This window comes from Suricata suricatta, chromosome 14 (genome assembly GCF_006229205.1).
Source record: "Suricata suricatta isolate VVHF042 chromosome 14, meerkat_22Aug2017_6uvM2_HiC, whole genome shotgun sequence".
Lineage (NCBI taxonomy): Eukaryota > Metazoa > Chordata > Mammalia > Carnivora > Herpestidae > Suricata > Suricata suricatta.
Window position 1 is genome coordinate 66052669 of NC_043713.1, and position 17831 is coordinate 66070499.

General features: G+C 45.2%; 1 protein-coding gene across 2 annotated transcripts in view; it reads right to left on the reverse strand.

Moving 5' to 3' along the window:
- The window catches only part of PITPNB (phosphatidylinositol transfer protein beta), a 63367-nt gene that overhangs the window by 22087 nt on the left and 23449 nt on the right, over positions 1–17831 (reverse strand). The window lies entirely within an intron of this gene.

Sequence of the window (17831 nt, forward strand, 5' to 3'; positions counted from 1 at the left end):
TAACAATTTCAACATGTCAATACGCACAAGGTCACATTCAAGAATAAAACGTACCCACCATCCCAGTCTTGACAATACCCAGAGGTGATGACCAAGAGCTACCACCGTGGCTGGGAACGCAGATCGATCCTGTGGTACCCCCCAATCTCTTCCATGGCTGGGTCTGTGCTGGGCCAATGACAAGGCCAGCCAGTGCACACCCTCGTCCAGGGACCCACTGGGTGCAAATCCCTTGGCTTGCTCATGGAAGAGGGACCGCACTCATGGCAGCCCCTTGTGGTTATAGGAGGTGAGCGAGGGGTTTATGACTTCATCATGGGACGACCTCAGTTTTATCACGTCGCAGGGGAGCGGCCTTAAGACTCTGGTTGTATGCAAAGTTCCAGTGTGCATGAACTCTATTTCCCTAACATCTTCTTCCTTATAGAATGGAGGAAATGAAAGAAGTAAATCTTTTAAAACCTGCCTGCTCTACACACACACACATCTACAGATAAAATACACACACACACACACAATCTACAGATAAGAAAAAACTACCTTAGAGAGCTCAAGTCCAGATTTAAAAAAAGAAATGAGTTTTAATGATAACAGCAGATGTCAGCTGGCGAGCTGAAAATACTACAAAAGGAGAGCCCATGCCTTCTCGTGCAGAATTTCTGAGCCCGCGGTCCTTCCCAGCATGCATGGAAGGCCCACATACTGTAGGGAAAACACCCAGACAAGTTGTGTGTGAAACATCACTGTTCTAGAGAGAAAGGCAAGCAGTGAACATACCCTAAGAATAATACAAACTTTCACAAATCAAAGAAAACATGTTGAGAGGCAGCCGCTCGAGTTTCAACATTTACTCAGTAAACGCACGTGACGTGTACTTCCTAAACAGAAAGTTATACGTAAATTGTGTGAAGAAGGAAAAATGTGAGATTCGAGTAGAAAACAGAAATTCAGGAAGGCCCCAACAGCACGCTAAAACTATTACAGCAGCAGATTTAGCTGGCCGCCCTGAGCCTTACTGCTTTACAACGTGCAACGTGGCACCAAGCACCGGGTCAGCAGCACCACCAGTTGCGACAGACCAGGACGAGCCGCCTCCAAGGGGCCAGAAACCTGGAGTTACTTCATGTGTCCGGGCACATCACAGAAAGTTCAATTTCTGTCAACTAACATGAGTTCTCAAATTCCAATTTGGAGCCGCACCCGCACAATTAGCCACCTCACCGCTGAGAAAAGAACCGGTTGTACAGGCGGTCTCAAGACCACGGTTCCCAGTGTGAAGTCAGCCCTCTTGCTAATGCAAAGAATCATGGAACGCCAGAAAGTGTTTCTCTAGGTCAGAGGCTTGGAATTAAAATCTAGGAAGAAGCTTACTTTTCCCCCCAAACTGAAAATATTTAACATCCTATCAAATAATCACTTCTGACACCATATCCCTCAATCGAATCTATTTATTCAGGAGCCACTACGTAGACGGTAGCGTTCGGGAGGCTCCGAGGGGAGCCCAAGGGGTCCGAGGACACGAGGAAAACCGGCACCTGCCCGGAGCCAGCTCTAGAAAGTCGCAGGTGGAGCTGAGAGAAAGGAAGAGGCAAACAAAGAAAAGAGAACTGAAACCCCAGAGAGTAGGAGTTAACTGCCAATAGAGAATGGAGAGAATTAGTCAGAATTGAAATCAATGGACACAAGCCAAGGAAAGGCATTGTTAAAATCAGTTTTAATATCAGGTTTAAAGGTAGGAAAACCTTGATTGCAAAGGTGTATGTTAAAATCTTTTTGATTAAATTTTTAACTATCTGCATAATGTCCAGAGGCCTGGCCAGTGTTTAATATTTCAACCCACTTAAGGGGGTGTGGGGAGACTTTTTTTATACCATCTCAGATGTGACCTCATTGTGGCCATGCCGTTCCAATTTTTTTCTTAATGCAAAATGTGAGATACTGTGGAGCCTGATGTGGGCTGAACAGTAAATACCATGTTTTCTAAATCTAAGAGCCTGTCAGAGGACACTCCACCATTTTCTGTGACACTAAGAGGGAACACACTCAGCCAGTAAGACGAACCCTACTTCTCAGTATATTAAAGGGTGAGGAAACGAGGGCGGGGAGCCTCAGAGCTGAGGAGATGGAGCCTGCAGCACCCCTGCACGACTGCGGCACCAGTGGCGGATCAGGGAGGCTTCGCTGACGACACTCCTTCAGGCCCTTCCCGACCCAGCTCCGTACCGGGGTGCCCACCTCAGAGCCTTTCAATGCCTGTCTGACATATTAATTAACTGAAGAACACAGAGTAGCACTTCAAAACTTCTGCACTCTGTCGCTAATACACTGCTGCAAAGTCTACTTCCGAGCCGTCGTCCTTAGTGCCAGGCGCATCCACCACGATACCTTTCTAAACTAAGGATTCACAGAACTACAGAGGAAAACCCGGCTGTGAAGACCATCCAAGCTGCCTCATTTTACAGATGAAGAAGCAAAGGTCCCAGGAAGTGCTATAGCTCTCCTGCCCTAGGACTTCAGCTCAAGCCTTCCCAGTCTCTGTCCTCGGCTTGTTCTAGCACACACACAGGAGGCAGCAGAAGTGGGTCCACAACTGCCAGATAAGCAAAACACATTCCGAAAACACCAAGCAGCAGCAGCAGCAGCAGAGGTATCACAGTGGGCTTGCCTAGGAGGCAGGCGTGTGTGCATATAAAATATCATCCATGCACACACACACACAGAGCTCCTAAGTGAGTCTTCCCAGCTGTCTTCTCTTGACTGAAAAGCAGCAAACATTAAAGATATTACACTGAAAGTGTTAAGAAGACCCAATTATTAACAATAGCACCTTAACCCGACAGATGAGGACAATGCATCTTGTCAAAACCTAGGAATTTTTGTGCCTTTTTTCTTTTTAATGTTAGTTTGAAAACATAAATGTTTAATCAGCTGAATCAAGTGGCAAGGCATTAAAAAGCCGGAAGCAGGTATAGCTTGTTTTTGTGCCTTTATAACAAAACATTTAATTTTTTGGAACAGTATCTTCTTTGCTACAATTTTATTGTTAGGTATCTAGTTTGGTCTTTCTGTATTTGAAAACTGGCCGGTTTATATCCGTATCACAATGAACAAATATATTCCTTCATGTATGACAGTTTCAGCATACAGAATGCAACCTCAGCTACCAATTATAGCTGCAAATGAGCAATAGTGTGGAATGAGACAGCCTGCTGGCTTTGTTAGTGTTCTGTCTCCTTCGGGGTCCCGTGGGGAAAGGGGAGGCTCTGATGAAGAGAAGCCCTTGGCTCATGGTTTATTGTGCTTGCCACCAGCTGCAGACTTCTCATCTCATTAGCTCCTTTAGAATACTGTGGGTGAAGACAGCTGTAGCCTACTTGAGTCTTCAGCTCCTGGGTATTCTGAAGGCTGAATTTGCTATGCACTTTCCGTAATCCTTGGGAAAAAAAGAAAGCAAATTCACCAGGCCAAGGAAATGTATTTTTAAAATGAGTTTTAAAATCACGTTTAAAAGTAGAAAAAGCTTATTGCTAAGGTGCACTGTGTTTAGAAATTTTTATGATCAAATTTTAATTATCTGTATAATGCCCAGAGGCCTGGCCAGGATAAGGACTCGGTAAAACCATCATTATCAAGTTAGGCGTAATGTCCCTAGACACGGCTCACTCCACCAATACTGGTGCCTCGACAACAGAAAAACACAATGGTATCAGCATAAGGTAGATTCGGATTAGTGTTAATACAACTCTATTTAATTGAAAACTCTCAAGTAAAAAAGGAGGCAAGTGAAAGTCAAGACACCCTTTGGAGAACAAATAAAATATAATATGGTAAATAAATGGCTTACTGAGTCTCCATGCTGGAGCCACAAAATACATGCATTAAATTCTTATAAATAGCTGTTTTCTGTCACTGGAATACAAAAGTTGTGCTACCTCTTGGGTGTACATCTGTTACTCTCTACAGCTCTCAACAGAAACTCTCCACAGAAACCAGATTCATTCTGAAGACAAAGAATATGAGTTTTATGAATCTTTTAGCATAGTGGCTGTCCCCCAAAATGCAAGTACAAAATCTGTGCTGAGCCAACCTAAATGTCCTTGAGCCCAGATTTAACGCATGATTATGAACGGGGAATCAAGTAGGAGGTGGGGGACCGGGAAGGGTTTCTTGACAGCTTGTGGGAAAATCGCGATGAGCTCCAGACACCAGAAACAGCTTCCAGAACCACGCGTGGGTTACCATAGGTGAGGCTGGGGGCAGGCTAAGCGAGAGTGCCTGAGCCACAGCACTGGCAGCCTCCACCCCCGCCCCCGCCCCCAACACAAAGCAACAATTCTACAGGGCAAAAATCAAAACTTGAGAGAGAGATTAGGATCCCACAACCTGTCGTAAAATGCTTTCCTTTCAGCACAAGATGATTAATTAGGTGTCTATTCAAATAGCTCACAGATAATCATAAATTTGAGAATGCAAAGGTATCGCTGCTCAACCTAGCAAAGCTGATTTCCTCTAATCACATCCTAAAAGTAAAGACCAGGATGAAGGGGAGAAAAGCAAATTAAATATGAAGATAAATAACAAACATCACCTATTAGCATGGTGCTTCATTTTTCAGTACATATTGTGGCACTTGGAAAACACGGCGTTCCTGGATCCTACCACCACTGACCCCAGCGCATAACTAATTGGAGCTGACAAAATTCAAGAACGGCTCCAGAGGGGAAGCCCATTAAAAAAAAATGTTTGCATTAAATTTTGCAATAGCAAGTAACAGAGGTGTAAAGACAAATAACATTTAGGAACTTGTTTAAGAAACTCACTTCAACATTTATTTTCAAATAAGCAGCTTTCTTTCCTATTTTTAATTACATCTCCCCAAGGACTCCTCACCCTTTCAGGTTCCCACAGAGCACCATTAATATAGTATAAGTAAATCTCATTAATTCAGGTTCTACCACCTTGGAATTTATAATAATTCGGACAGGGGCTGGACTGAAGTTTATCTTTGCGTGATCTATGAAAAAAAAGATTTGCTACACAAATTAATAGAGTAACAAGATCTCAGGAGGGCTGTTTAAACAGTTCAGAAGTGTTTTAGAGCAATTCAGAAGCATTCATTTGCATATAATTATTATGCTAATTACAAATCATTCTTATCTATTCATTAAAGCAGATTCCCAAAGGACCACTAATTGTCAATAACTTGTTGGCCTAGTTTCTGTTACTGAATGTACCTCAGAGGAACAAAACTGTATTAAAAAATATTCTCTAATTCAGCCTTCTCATTAATCCTTACCGGATTCCCACCAATGAATCCTACAAGGCGAATTTTTAAACAACTGCACTCAGAACAGAGAAATGCAGTCAAACCTATGGGGCTGAAGAGAACACTTTTTTTGTGATCTCTTTAATCTCACAGAGACCCTGCATAGAGACCTGGGGTGGGAGCAGCGCCGGGGCTGAGCATGGGAAGCGGGCAGAGGCTGTCAACAGAGCTCTGTGCTGAAAGGTGGCCACAGCTTAGAATGGTCAGGCCAGGGTAGAGCCGGCCAGGGCACAGTAGGCTGCGGGCCTCTTCCATTCTTTCAGGGACCGCAACACTGCCGTGCTTATGAAGGCAGACCCCCAAAGCCTTTGGAAGGTTACAAATTAATAGAGAAATAGAAAGAAATCAATTTCAGCCCTGAAAAGAAGTTACAACATAACACTTGATGGGACAGGGCCGCCTGGCTGGCTCAGTTGTTAGAGCGTGGACTCTAAGGGTCGTTAAATGTGAGCCCCAGGCTACTTAGAAAAACAAATAAATAAATTAAATAAAAGTAAAAAAAAAAAAACAACCCACAAGCCTGAAGTGACAGACTCCATCTCCTACAAACCTGCGGGGAACCAGATAGTTTGTTCTAGATGAGATGCGAGCAGGTGAAGGAAACAGAAGAGCTTGGCGGGTGGGAGAAGGGGCTCCGGGAGGGCCCAGGGCTGCTGGGCCACTCCTCAGCCCTGCCCTCAGACTGGCGGGCTACTGGTTTGGGTAGGCCTGTATCTCCTGCACAAATATACAATATACTTGTTACTACAACCTAGGCATTATGTATATATACTTATTACAGCATTTTAAAACAGAGATATTTTAAACTCTTGATGCCAGTGTTAAACACTACATATTTAAAGATTAAACCACAAATGCCTGAAACATAAATAATATGTTCAGGAAAAGTCCTTAAATGACCACAGATCATAAAACCTATCCCATCAATTTCCTTAAACTAAAACAAGGGTGAAAGCCCTAATGAATATTCAGGTGAGCTTTCCAGCAACTTGTCCAAGTTGGTTTAGGAGCTGACCCCAGACACAGCTGCTCTTAAGCCCCAGGACCCCAGTTAACCCATTAACACTAATTTAACAAACATTAAGTAGGAAACAATTGCAGGAAAAAAAATACCTTTTTTTTTTGGTACAGCAAGAGCAGAATCCAACAAACAGCACCATTCTTGCTACTGTGTTTGGAGAACTTATTAAATGCCAGGCACACACATTCTCCCAGCTAGCCGTCAGAACACAGGTGACCCCATCACTTCTGGGGGTGGGAAATGAAACCCCTTGCCCTCCAGACCAAGGCTCGACGCTGCTCTGCCAACACCCTGGCCAGCCACCACACTTTTACTGCAAACGTGTGATGTGATTTACACTTTATCATGAGAAGACTCAAGCACTGAAGGCATCTTTGCTCCCTCTCTGCCTAGAGAAACTTCCCTAAGAAAATTACACTGCTGGGGCGCCCAGGGGACTCAGTCAGTTTAGCGTCTGACTTCGGCTCCAGTCATGATCTCAGGATTTATGAGTTTGAGCCCCATGTCAGGCAGGCTCTGTGCTGCCAGCTCAGAGCCTGGGGCCTGCTTCGGATTCTGGGTCTCCCTCTCTCTCTGCCCCTCTCCCACTCATGCTGACCCCCCCCCTCAAAAATAAACAGTAAAAGCAATTTTTTTAAAGGAGTTATAGTGGTCTTTTTTTAAAAAAAAAGCAGGTGGGGGCTTTTATAAGGAATACACTTTAAAAAGCTTGATTTGAAGCTGTTTATGCTCATTTCTTTCAGCTGCTCAAAACAGCATTTTTTTTTTTTACCCTCCATTCAGAAACTGGAGTAATTCTGCTTCACACCTCACTACCTCCACCACCCTCTCTACTCTTTTATTTTTTTAAATATGGAAGCAATCAGAAGTAAACATTAAGTTAGCAGGCTCTAGGGAAAAAGCATATTATCCAAAATATACTTGTACATGGAGAGTTTTTTTTTTAAGTCCATTTTTGAGAGAGACAGAAAGAGTACAAGTGGGGGAAAAGCAGAGAGAGAGAGGGAGAAACAGAATCCAAAGCAGGCTCCAGGCTCTGAGCTGTCAGCACAGAGCCTGACGTGGGGCTCAAACTCACGGACCTTGAGATCATGACCCGAGCCGAAGTCAGATGCTTAACCGATGGATAGAGCCACCCAGGCGCCCTGGTGGAGATTTTTAAGAGAGATTGCAAAGTCCTTGCTAAGATTTAACCAAGCATGAGCTAAGCAATATGTTATTTTCCCACAAGGGGGCACTGCCATCCAACTATGCCTTCAAAGTCACTAGGACAATCTCCAAATCCAAGGCTGGATGTAAACCTTCTAAGAGTTCCAAAAACAGACCATGTAAGGGAGCAGAATAAAGTGGGCAAGATTTTTACATTTCTTTTTAATAAAAACCATGCCTACGTTTATTTCTATCTCCTTCAAGGATGGGGGGTAAACCTCTACAACATACTGCAAAAAGGATTTCAACTGGCTTGCTACCAGCATCGAAAGGCGAGACAAGACAAGCATTTGACGAGTGAAACTTTCTTAAGCAAACGCGACATCACCGCTACCTTAAAACCTGTACTTGAGTTGTTCTGTTTTGTTTTGCTCCCCCCCCCCCCCGAGTTCAAAGAGGCTACGAGTGCAGTCAGGAGCCGGCTCACCGTCTCCCCTGCGCACTCTGCACACGCTTTAGAATGGAACTTTTGGAGCTCTCGCACGTACACGAGAGAGAAGTTATGAACACTTAGTCTAGGGTCACTTTAACGGCAGAAAGGAAGAGGTACTCTGCTAGATGGAGTGTCTGCTCACGCCAAAGAGAACAACTGAGGCCGTGTTTGGCAACCACAGGCTCTCCTTGGACTCGCTGGCTCTCAGCCACAGACTTCTAATAAACAAAAGCTCTTTTCAGGGCTAAAGAATTAGGTAGCCACTGCACAGCTCTGAAAAGCAGAAAGCCTTCTTAGGAAGCAAGCGGCTATAGTTGGAACAAAAGCAACATCTAGAATGCAGAACTTTTTGAAAGCGTGAGAGACGATGAAATGGAGCAAGGGTTGGTGCTGACTGCTCAGGGTTATTATCCATCAAAGATTAATTTGGAAAGTCTATTAGGTTGACCCCAAAAATGTCATTTGTGTGGCTCAAAAGCTGACAAATATTAACAACTTCACAAAGTCAGAACTATTTAATGTTTAACTTTTTCTAGCCAGATTTCATGTTTCCAAAGAAAAAATGTACTCTTTTATATAAAGATTATTTATAAAGCATACTTTATGATTCTTGCATTTCCTTGAAATTAATGAAGTTTTTTTTTAAGGCAGTACAGTAAAGCATATGTTGCCAAGACGATATGCTCAAATGTGTAACATCTGGACACTGTCTCACAGAATGCCTGACGAAAGGAAAAGATATGCCTGAATCTCTTCCGAGAGCACAGGAAACAAGGATTGCTTTTTTAAAAAAATTTTTAATTACATTTATTTATTTTTGATAGAGTGAGATAGAGCGTAAGCAGAGGAGGGGCAGAGAGAGAAGGAGACATAGAATCCAAAGCAGGCTCCAGGCTCTGAGCAAACGTTCGGCACAGAGCCCGATGCGGGGCTCAAACCCACCAACTGTGAGAACATGACCTGAGCCGAAGTTGGATGCTTAACCGACTGAGCCACCCAGGCAGTCCAAACAAGTATTGTTTAAGGTGTGACCAAAATGTATGTGCCCAAATAAATTAAACCAAGTTTCATCAGCTTTCCAAGGCTGACATTAGGGAAAACTGTCTTTAAAAAAAAAACAAACAGCAACTAAACACAATATACACTCATGGTTTAAAACAATTATAAAGGGTCATTGCTCAGGGTGCCTGGGTGGCTCAGCTGGCTAAGCACCTGACTCGATCTAGGCTCAGGTCATGGTCTCACGGTTTGTGGGACGAAGCCCCACGTTGGACTCTTCACTGGCAGCATGGAGCCTGCTTGTCTGTCTGTCCCTCTGTCTGCCCTTTCCCCCAGACTCTCTAAATAAACAAACTTAAAAAAAGTGTCAGACTGTTCAACACTCAAGGGAACAGGGTGTTCAAAGTAAAAACAGCTAAGTGCATGGAAAAGCATGTCTTAAATATTCATTTTTCAAAGGCAAATGGGACTTCAGAAAATCAGGTGCTGCTTATCAGCACATTTCTACTCTCAACTCAAATGGGATGTTCTGCCTACCAAAACATACCAGATAAATGGATCCTAAACAAAGAACAAATGGCCAATGCCAGAAAGAACAAGCGAAAAGCATAAACTTTAAATTAATTCATTTTCTTTGAACATCACAGTCCTTAAAAGGATTACCTTGGAATTCTACACCTGGCTTAAAGGAGCAGTGTAGAAGAGCCCAACAATTCCCTTTATCACCTTTCGGTGTACAAATAAATGGATCAGAACTCGTCTTTTAGTAACCTCTAGGCTCTAGTCAGCATTCGAACTCAGACTTCGGCTACAGCACAGTCCGTGTCAGTTTCGGGAGAGGGGGCGGGAGGGGGCACAGGGAGGGGGACCCATTGGTGCAACGGCAGGCACTTACTCGGCATACTGCACAAGCAACCAACTCCAAGTCACTCACACTTTAGTGTTTGCTGATTAAGAATCTTACACGCCCTTCAGACAGATACAATTACTCTTTTATCTAGAAAAATATTTACCATACCAACAGAGAGCAAATAGCAAGCTCCAAAAGTTGTTTGCTAAGTGAACATAAAACGTATGGTGCTCTCTGTAAGCGCCCAAAAGACATCGTAGGGGCTCGAATCCTTTTATTATTCTACTGCACATATGCAAATTTCAAAATATCCCAGAATCTAGCAGCTATGGGAGGAGGTGACCAAGGCCACTAATGAAACTGCTATTTTGGGGAACCAGGGGAGATGGAAAGAAGAGCAGGTGGTTGATTGTTTGTTTTAAATAAATTAAGCATGCTCTTAATTAACATATTGCTAAGGAAGGAACATCATATGGTGAGAAGATGCTCTAGAAAGACAAAAATAAGTCAGCAGCCCCACTTTTGAGTCCTGATTTCTCTTTCCAGGGCTCATGTGGCTCAGGGAAGTTACAGCACTTCCTCCTGGGCGCAAACTCTGTAACAGTGGAAATAAATGTTGGGGGAACGTTCCAGATCATGATCCTTGGAGAATGCCGGCTGTATAACCCTCACCCTATATAGGGTACTCAAGCGTGCCCCCAGTGTGAGCATGTGCAGAAATCGCCTGAAGAGCTAGATGGAGCCCAGAGTGGTACCTGGACACTGCCCAGGGAGGTGGCTAAAAATCTGCATTTCTAACAGGAGGCTCTGGACAGACCAAGCCTGAAAGGAAAGGGCCTTAAGCGTTTTGGCCAGGGTCCTAGCTAAGGCTCTGAGAGGCAGGTTTGGGAGTTCGTCACAACGCTCCCCAGAAGGCCTCCAGAGCCCTGAAAAGGGCCTCTTCACTTTCAAGCAATGTTCAGAGAACTGGACCTGGGGGCAGATCGGGCCCACAGCTGGGATTCCCACAAGTAAGGACCTGCCCCCTAGCCACAGTGAGGGTCTTCCCCAAAGGAAACAAATGGCGGGAGGGGGGGGGGGACGGACGCGGCAAATGGCCTGGACCGAAAGGAAAGAGGAGAGAAAGGGCAAGCTTTATCCCACCCTGTCACCAGGGAGTGCCTGTGTCCCCTGGGGTGTGGGGGAAAGCACTGTGACTAGGGAGTGGAGCCACAGGTTGCTCCCAGAGCTTTTGCTGGAAAAGCTGCTCAAGGGAAGGACCCTGCCGCAGAGGTGGCAGAGGTGGCACAGACGGCCAGAGTCCAGCAGTGTGAGGGGACCCAAGGACCAGAGGTCAGGAAGTCCATCTCTGCAGGGCAGGCCTCAGGGCTGCAGGGCAGCTGGAGCACTGGCATCCCTAGTCCCTCCCCACCGCTCCCCAGGGGGGCATCTGCAAATGAGAGGGATTGGGAGAAAAGGGGGCGATTTGGGTAAATATGATGGGACAACTACACTAGGGCAGGTAAGGACGAGGGGACTGAGAGTAAGGAGCAACAAGAGGGTAAATAAAAGGAAGGTTAGAAAGAAGAAGAGAAAGAAGAGGCACACGTGGAATCTGAGCTTTAGTTTAGGAGCACCAGCTTCCTGGGTCCCTCACACTCAAAGGGCTCCTTCAAGCTCCCCAGGGAATCCCGCAGAAGGACCCCATTAGTCAGAGCACACCTGGCGCATCCCTTCTGTGACGCAGAAACAACCTGACGTGGTGAACACCACTACTGTTACAGAACTGGGCAAGTCTTGGTTTTGAAATGCCTCATTTGGGAAAAATCTTTCACTACAAATGCTGCACTCCAACATGCTGAAACAGGAGGGAAAAAATTCACTCCCTCTTTAAATGTGCTGCATTTTAACATGGAATAGATCTGTACTTTTATACTGTCTTCCAAACAATGTTTTCCTACAAGTATTTGCTATTGCTGACACCTAAAAAACAGATGTTCAACTATGTCATTTTTAGACCTGTGAGCCTTAAAATTTTGATTTAAACACTATCTCCACGTAAATAAATTCTTGGAAATAACAGTAAAGTCACAGCATATACTACAGAGGGAGGCTGATACAGACCTTTCTGGCTACACATAAATACCTAAAAATGTGGTTCCAATTTCTTTCTGTTTTTACACTGTGCTCATTTTCTTTCAAATTACTTCCAAAAACGAAGGTCTCTCTGATGTTAATCGTGTGTACACTTCAGCTTCCACTTTAAAGGGTCTTCCTCTCCTGGGAAGTGACTTTTGTATACAAATCATGAAAAGCTACTTAGACAAAGTGCTGGAGATGATTAAAAGGGGCCAGATTCACATTGATGCCTTAAAAAAAAAAAGCAGAAGCAGATGTCAACTGACTCATTTGTATATATTTTGGAAATTTGTTGAAGATATGCATGTGCGTTTCATCAGGACTTTTAAAGAATTCTCAACTTTTTTTTATTGTGGTTATGTATCAACAACTGTAGAAATTTAAAAAAAATATTTCTGGTATCTTTTGTATGCTAGAGAAAACCCTGATTCATTACAACTTGATCTAACTAAAACATTTTTCAGTCTGACAGAAAAACATTTGCTCATTCAGAAATGAACTTTTAGAACTGAAGGCATATCATCTACTTCATCACCTAGGATTAGTAAAGAAGGAACTAAAGCAGCATTTTGTTCATTTGATATGTGAATGATAAAAACGTCAATTCCTCCAAACTGCCTTCCCCTCTTCCTTTTTTCAGACAACACGAAGGGAAAAAATCTGCGAATTCTTTTTGATTCACCAAACCTTTTATTAACAGTTCACTTGATATCATGCACTGAGCATCCTGCTGGGAAAAAAGAGAGGATATTGCTGTACCTCATCATCTCCTGGAAACACAAGAGACAATGAGGCACAATATATAGAGTCTGGGCCCCCAAAGGGTACCCAACTTACTGTGCAAAAGAGGAAGGCTTTTCCAGAACAATGCCAAGGTTAGATCTGAAATGAAGAGGGGCTGGGATGGTGTGGGGATGGAGGAGGTGAGGGGGCTCAGGGCTGTGTTCTGCTGGAAAGGTTTGCCAAGCAGAAGGAGGTTTCCTCCTTAAGAGATGTAACACCTTAATACTTCACTACAATGCCCAATGCCTCTTTCCCCCAAAACAGGAAACCAGTTTTGTATAGTGGCCAAAGGAAATGGGGGGGTGGGGAGGAGACATTTATGCAGAAATCCCAGAATCCTTAGCTTGTTTCATTAGGCAATCGTGTATCTTCTGGGAAATTACAGACAATGGTGGCTATAGTAACAGTCCTAAACACACTTTCCGTAAAATCAACAACAAATAAATGAATAATCCACCTATTTAAATATATATGCACCTACATGATTTCTGCAGCAAATTACTCTGTGACCTTGGGTCACACCGACAACAACAAATTCTTGTTCCTAGAGTTATTGTGACAATGTAACCCTTCAATTATGTAAATATGTCAAAGCACCACTCAAATATTTACTCTGTGGGACTAATCACATCCCTTCTACACACAGTGAGGTACAGTTCATAGGCTGGACCATCAAACAGCAACGTCTACGACGAGAGTGATACATGAGCTGTCTGCCGCCAGCAGCCCAGCCGAGAGAGTGGAGCTGTTAAGTAATCAACATTCACTCTGAATGAAATTGTTCAGGCCTGTATTTGTATTAAATCCACCTGCAGTGACAGAAACCCCCACCAGGTGGAGTTAAGAGTCAAGATTCCCTTGCAGATTCTTGGTTTGTTTTTTTTTAATGAAGTTATTTATTTTTGAGAGCACACACACAAGCATGCGTGGATGGCAAGGGGCAGAGAGAAGGAGAGAGAATTTCAAACAGGCTCCACACTAGCAGTACAGAGTCCAACATGGAGCTCAATCCCACAAACTGAGATCATGACCTGAGTGGAAATCCAAAGCTGAATGCTTAGCCGACCGAGCCACCCAGGCACCCCCCAAATTCTTGGGTTCCTTGAACTCCAACTATTTCACATTACTCCTGACTGGGGAGGAGACTTGGCTATTTACCCTCTCAAAATTACTCATTAACTGCTTTTATTTCTTCTAAAGCACGTAATAGGCAGGAAAGAAATTCAGCCATTCAAGAAGTTTTTTACAAAAACTAGCTCATTCAAGAAACACCAGAGTTCAATAACAACCAGAGAAAATAATGGATTCGGTCAGACTGAGACCAAAACATGTAGGGGTTAAGAGGCCGCAGCCTGAACTCTGAGAGGTCACACACCTTCACAAGTCCTACTAAAAATCCACACTGTTGGTCCAGAGTTACTAAATTCAATCCTAGTGTCACTTTAATCCTTGCAGAACAAGGTTTAGGTACTAAAAACTGACCAAAGGCATGGCAGACATGTCCTGGGCAAGCTCCGCCCCTGAGCACAGGTAGAACCCAAGACAGGCTTCTCACCGACAGACTGCGTGTCCGTCTGGCAAAGGGCGGGCACTCCTTTGGTGAGGCTGCCATCCCTGGCCTCTAAGTCTGTGACGCGTCATGCAGCGGTAGAAAACCAATACGCCGGGCATGAGGACGTCCCCCTACCGTTCACTGCACACACTTCTGACAGACCCGACTCTCCCACCCCCTCCCCCGGCCGCCCAGCCCCCTCACTGCCGCGTGAAGGAAATCACCCCCGTCTCCCACTCTCGTCTGACAGCCTCATACCTGAGCAAGCACATGCACGCTGACCCATTTTTCTCCTTTTACACCTTTACACAATGGAAGCATCCTATACATACTCCTCTTGGTCCTTCTCCTGCCACATTACCTTGTGGAGGATTCCTGATCAGTACAAATTAGAGCTCACTCCCTCTTACTGATCGAGCTGAACTCCGTAATACAGGTGACCCACAGGGTTTTTAGTCCCTGTTGATGGAGAAACATTTAGACTCCAGACCGTTGCCAGTCTTACGTGTATACATTCGTCACTTTATACTGAGCAGGATCAATTCCTAGAAATGGAACTCTGCTGGGTCAAAGGGCATGTTCGTTTGTAATTCTGTAAAACAGGTTGTGCCGATTTACCCACCCATGGGCCACGGAAGTGAGCGCTGCTTCTCCCCATGCCTCGCAAGCCCAGGTGTCATCAAGCTGACATCCAGCTGGCTTTACATGTCCTGACTCACAAAGGGTAGTTTCACCCTTATTCTCAAGCTCACCAGATTCACTCAACAAACGCTGATGAAGTCCTCACTCTGAAAAGGGGTGAACTTGTGAACATGGAGACCAAGATACATCAGTAGAATGGGCAAGAGCAGAAGGGAAGAGGATTCCAACGCGGATGAAATCTCCCTGGAAGAAATGCTCTCTGACCCCCAGGACACACAGGCCTGGACAGAGAAAACGTAGGTCCAGACGGCAGGCCAGAGCAAACAGCGGGAAAAGAAAGACAGCAGCCTGATGAGTGACAAAGCAGGACCTTAACTCTGAAACAGAGGACTGGAAGGTCCACAGAAAGAACCGTGGATTGAGAGCTAGAATTCCCACTCCGGCACTGGCTAAACGATCTGGTGAAAGAGTTGTTTATCTGGGCTTCAGTGTCCTCACTTGTGAAAGAGGGTAGTTAGCCCTGAAATCAAGCTTTCTGTAGCTGCAGAACTGTGTGTTTGAAGTACACCTCATGGTGAAGACTGTCAGGCAGGGAGGACTGTGCTGGGAGAGGGGGACAGAGGGACTCCTCAGCCCTGTGTTGTTGTCGCTCCTCCTGACAGCACAAGAACTGGTGAGCTCCAAGAAAGTCTTAGGATTACACAAAGCACAGTTTGAAAGCAATGAGGCCGAGGTAGCTCAAGTCCCCTTTGACTCTAAAAACATCCCAACTTTCCCCTCAGTGTCGGATAACGCACCTGCACTCCACTTGCCTGCAATGCCTTCCTCCACTGAGCACCTACTGTGGCCCAGGCACTGTTCAAGGAGCTGGGGAGACCACAGTTCAGAGTAAAAAGAATCCTCCCACTGAGATGCAATCTCTACTTAGGGAGAAGAGAAAAATAAACAAACTTACAGTTTGCAAGAGTAATGAGGGTAAGAGGGAGAAAAGTAACAGGAGGGTGGGGGTGGACCATTCCATCCATCCAATCCTACTCTTCCATTCGGTTTTCCCAGGTTTTTGTCCTCACACATTGTTCTTTTCTCTGAACTGCAGCACTCTGGACCACACATAAGCCTCTGCCGTTTGTTCAGCATTTCACCCCACTGGGCTGGCCTCCCCCGGACTGCAAGCCACCGGGAGGCCTTGTGCCGGCCCTGGACGCACCGCAGGGCTCGCACTGCAGCACAGAGCGGGCAGGCGCTCAGTGCCCGTGTACTGCTAGGAGAATGCTGGCATCTGAGAATGGCAAACGTGTACTTTTCCCAGTACCATGGACCAGAATTTTCAAGAAACCTAAAAGAGCAGAAGCAAATGAACCAATCAAAACAGAAAATCAAACTGGACCTGGTAAGAAGAAGGACAGCCAGGTGGTCCAGCTGTTTGCACTGGATGCTAATCCTAGGACAGACATGAACTATTCAAGGCCAAATAGATGGAGTGGAAGCTGAGGGGAGTATCCGGGTGAATGTCTGCGCCCAAAGTGTGGAAAGGAGAGGGTGAGTGAAAGGAAAGGGCAGACCCAGAGCCCCTGGCCGCTAATCTCTCCCCCACTTGCTGGGATGGTTGCTGGCCCCACAATTCACACCCCTGCCCACCAGCCCCCACACACCCCTGGGTTTAAAAACTGCCCAGGGCACCCTCGCCTCCCAGCACACAGAGCTCTGCTCTCCCCTTTGACAGCGGTAAATGCGTATGTCAGGGTTCCTTTTGTGAGGTCAAAAGGACTGAGCATCCCTACACAGTTGTAAGCTCTATTTTTAGTATTTACAACTGACAAAACACACAACTGCTGTGACACAGCATCCACAAGGTGGAAACAACCCCAATGTCTGTGCACAGATGAGCACATAACACACGGGGCTGTTCCCACCCATAGGAAGAAACGAGGAACGGCACACCCCACAACGAGGCTGAAAGCAGCCGAAGGAAGGGAAGCTGGACACAGATGGTCACGCACTGACCTGGAGTCCATGTCTATGAATTATCCAGCAGAGGGAAGTCCATGAACATAGAAAACAGATTAGTCGTAGCCAAAGGCTGGGGAGAGGGCAGAGAACACAGTGACTGTCGATGGGTACAGGGCATTTTTTCAGAGTGATGAAGACGTTCTTGGAACTGGATGGTGGTGATGTTATGAATATACTTTCACAAAATGCCGAGTTAAAACGGTAAATGTCATGTGTGCTTCATCACAATAAAGTACTATGAATTCAGTAAACTTTGAAATAAAGTTCTATCTCACTAATCTCTAAAATGTAACTTGGAAAACAGGAGCTACAAACACTGAGTAATAAAACCACATACACATACTTATTTACTCCCCAACAGTGCTTGGTGTGAACACAGGGCTCAGAACTCCTGCACAACGGTGGCCAAGAATGGCGAACATTTATTAAACTAGGCGGTGCTCTAAGCGCTCACCTTTAATGCTGTGAGATAATCAGGCAGAGAGAGTAAGCAACCCATCCAAGACTGAATAGTCAGCAGGTGGCAGAACCTCAAAATTTGCCTATGAAGCCAATCTGGTTTCAGAATGTATGTATGTAGTCACAGCTCCATGGACTCACAGTACAGATCCTTCCCATCTGGGCCCAACCCAGCTCTTTCTCTAGGGACCCACCCCGAACGACAGTCCACAAGGGGAAGCACCCTCTCAGGATTAGCAAGGGGCCAGCAGTGCCTTTGCTCCTTGCTGAAGGCTAGGCTGGGGTGGAACGCGGGAGACCAATGGCCTCCAGGGCTCTTGCACAATCAGCCTTAACTGCTCTTTCTACTTGCATTCATGCTTGCAAACACTGGGCGTCCATTTTAGCCTGAGAATGAGAACAAAGAACCACTCTTAGGACTCTGGCAAA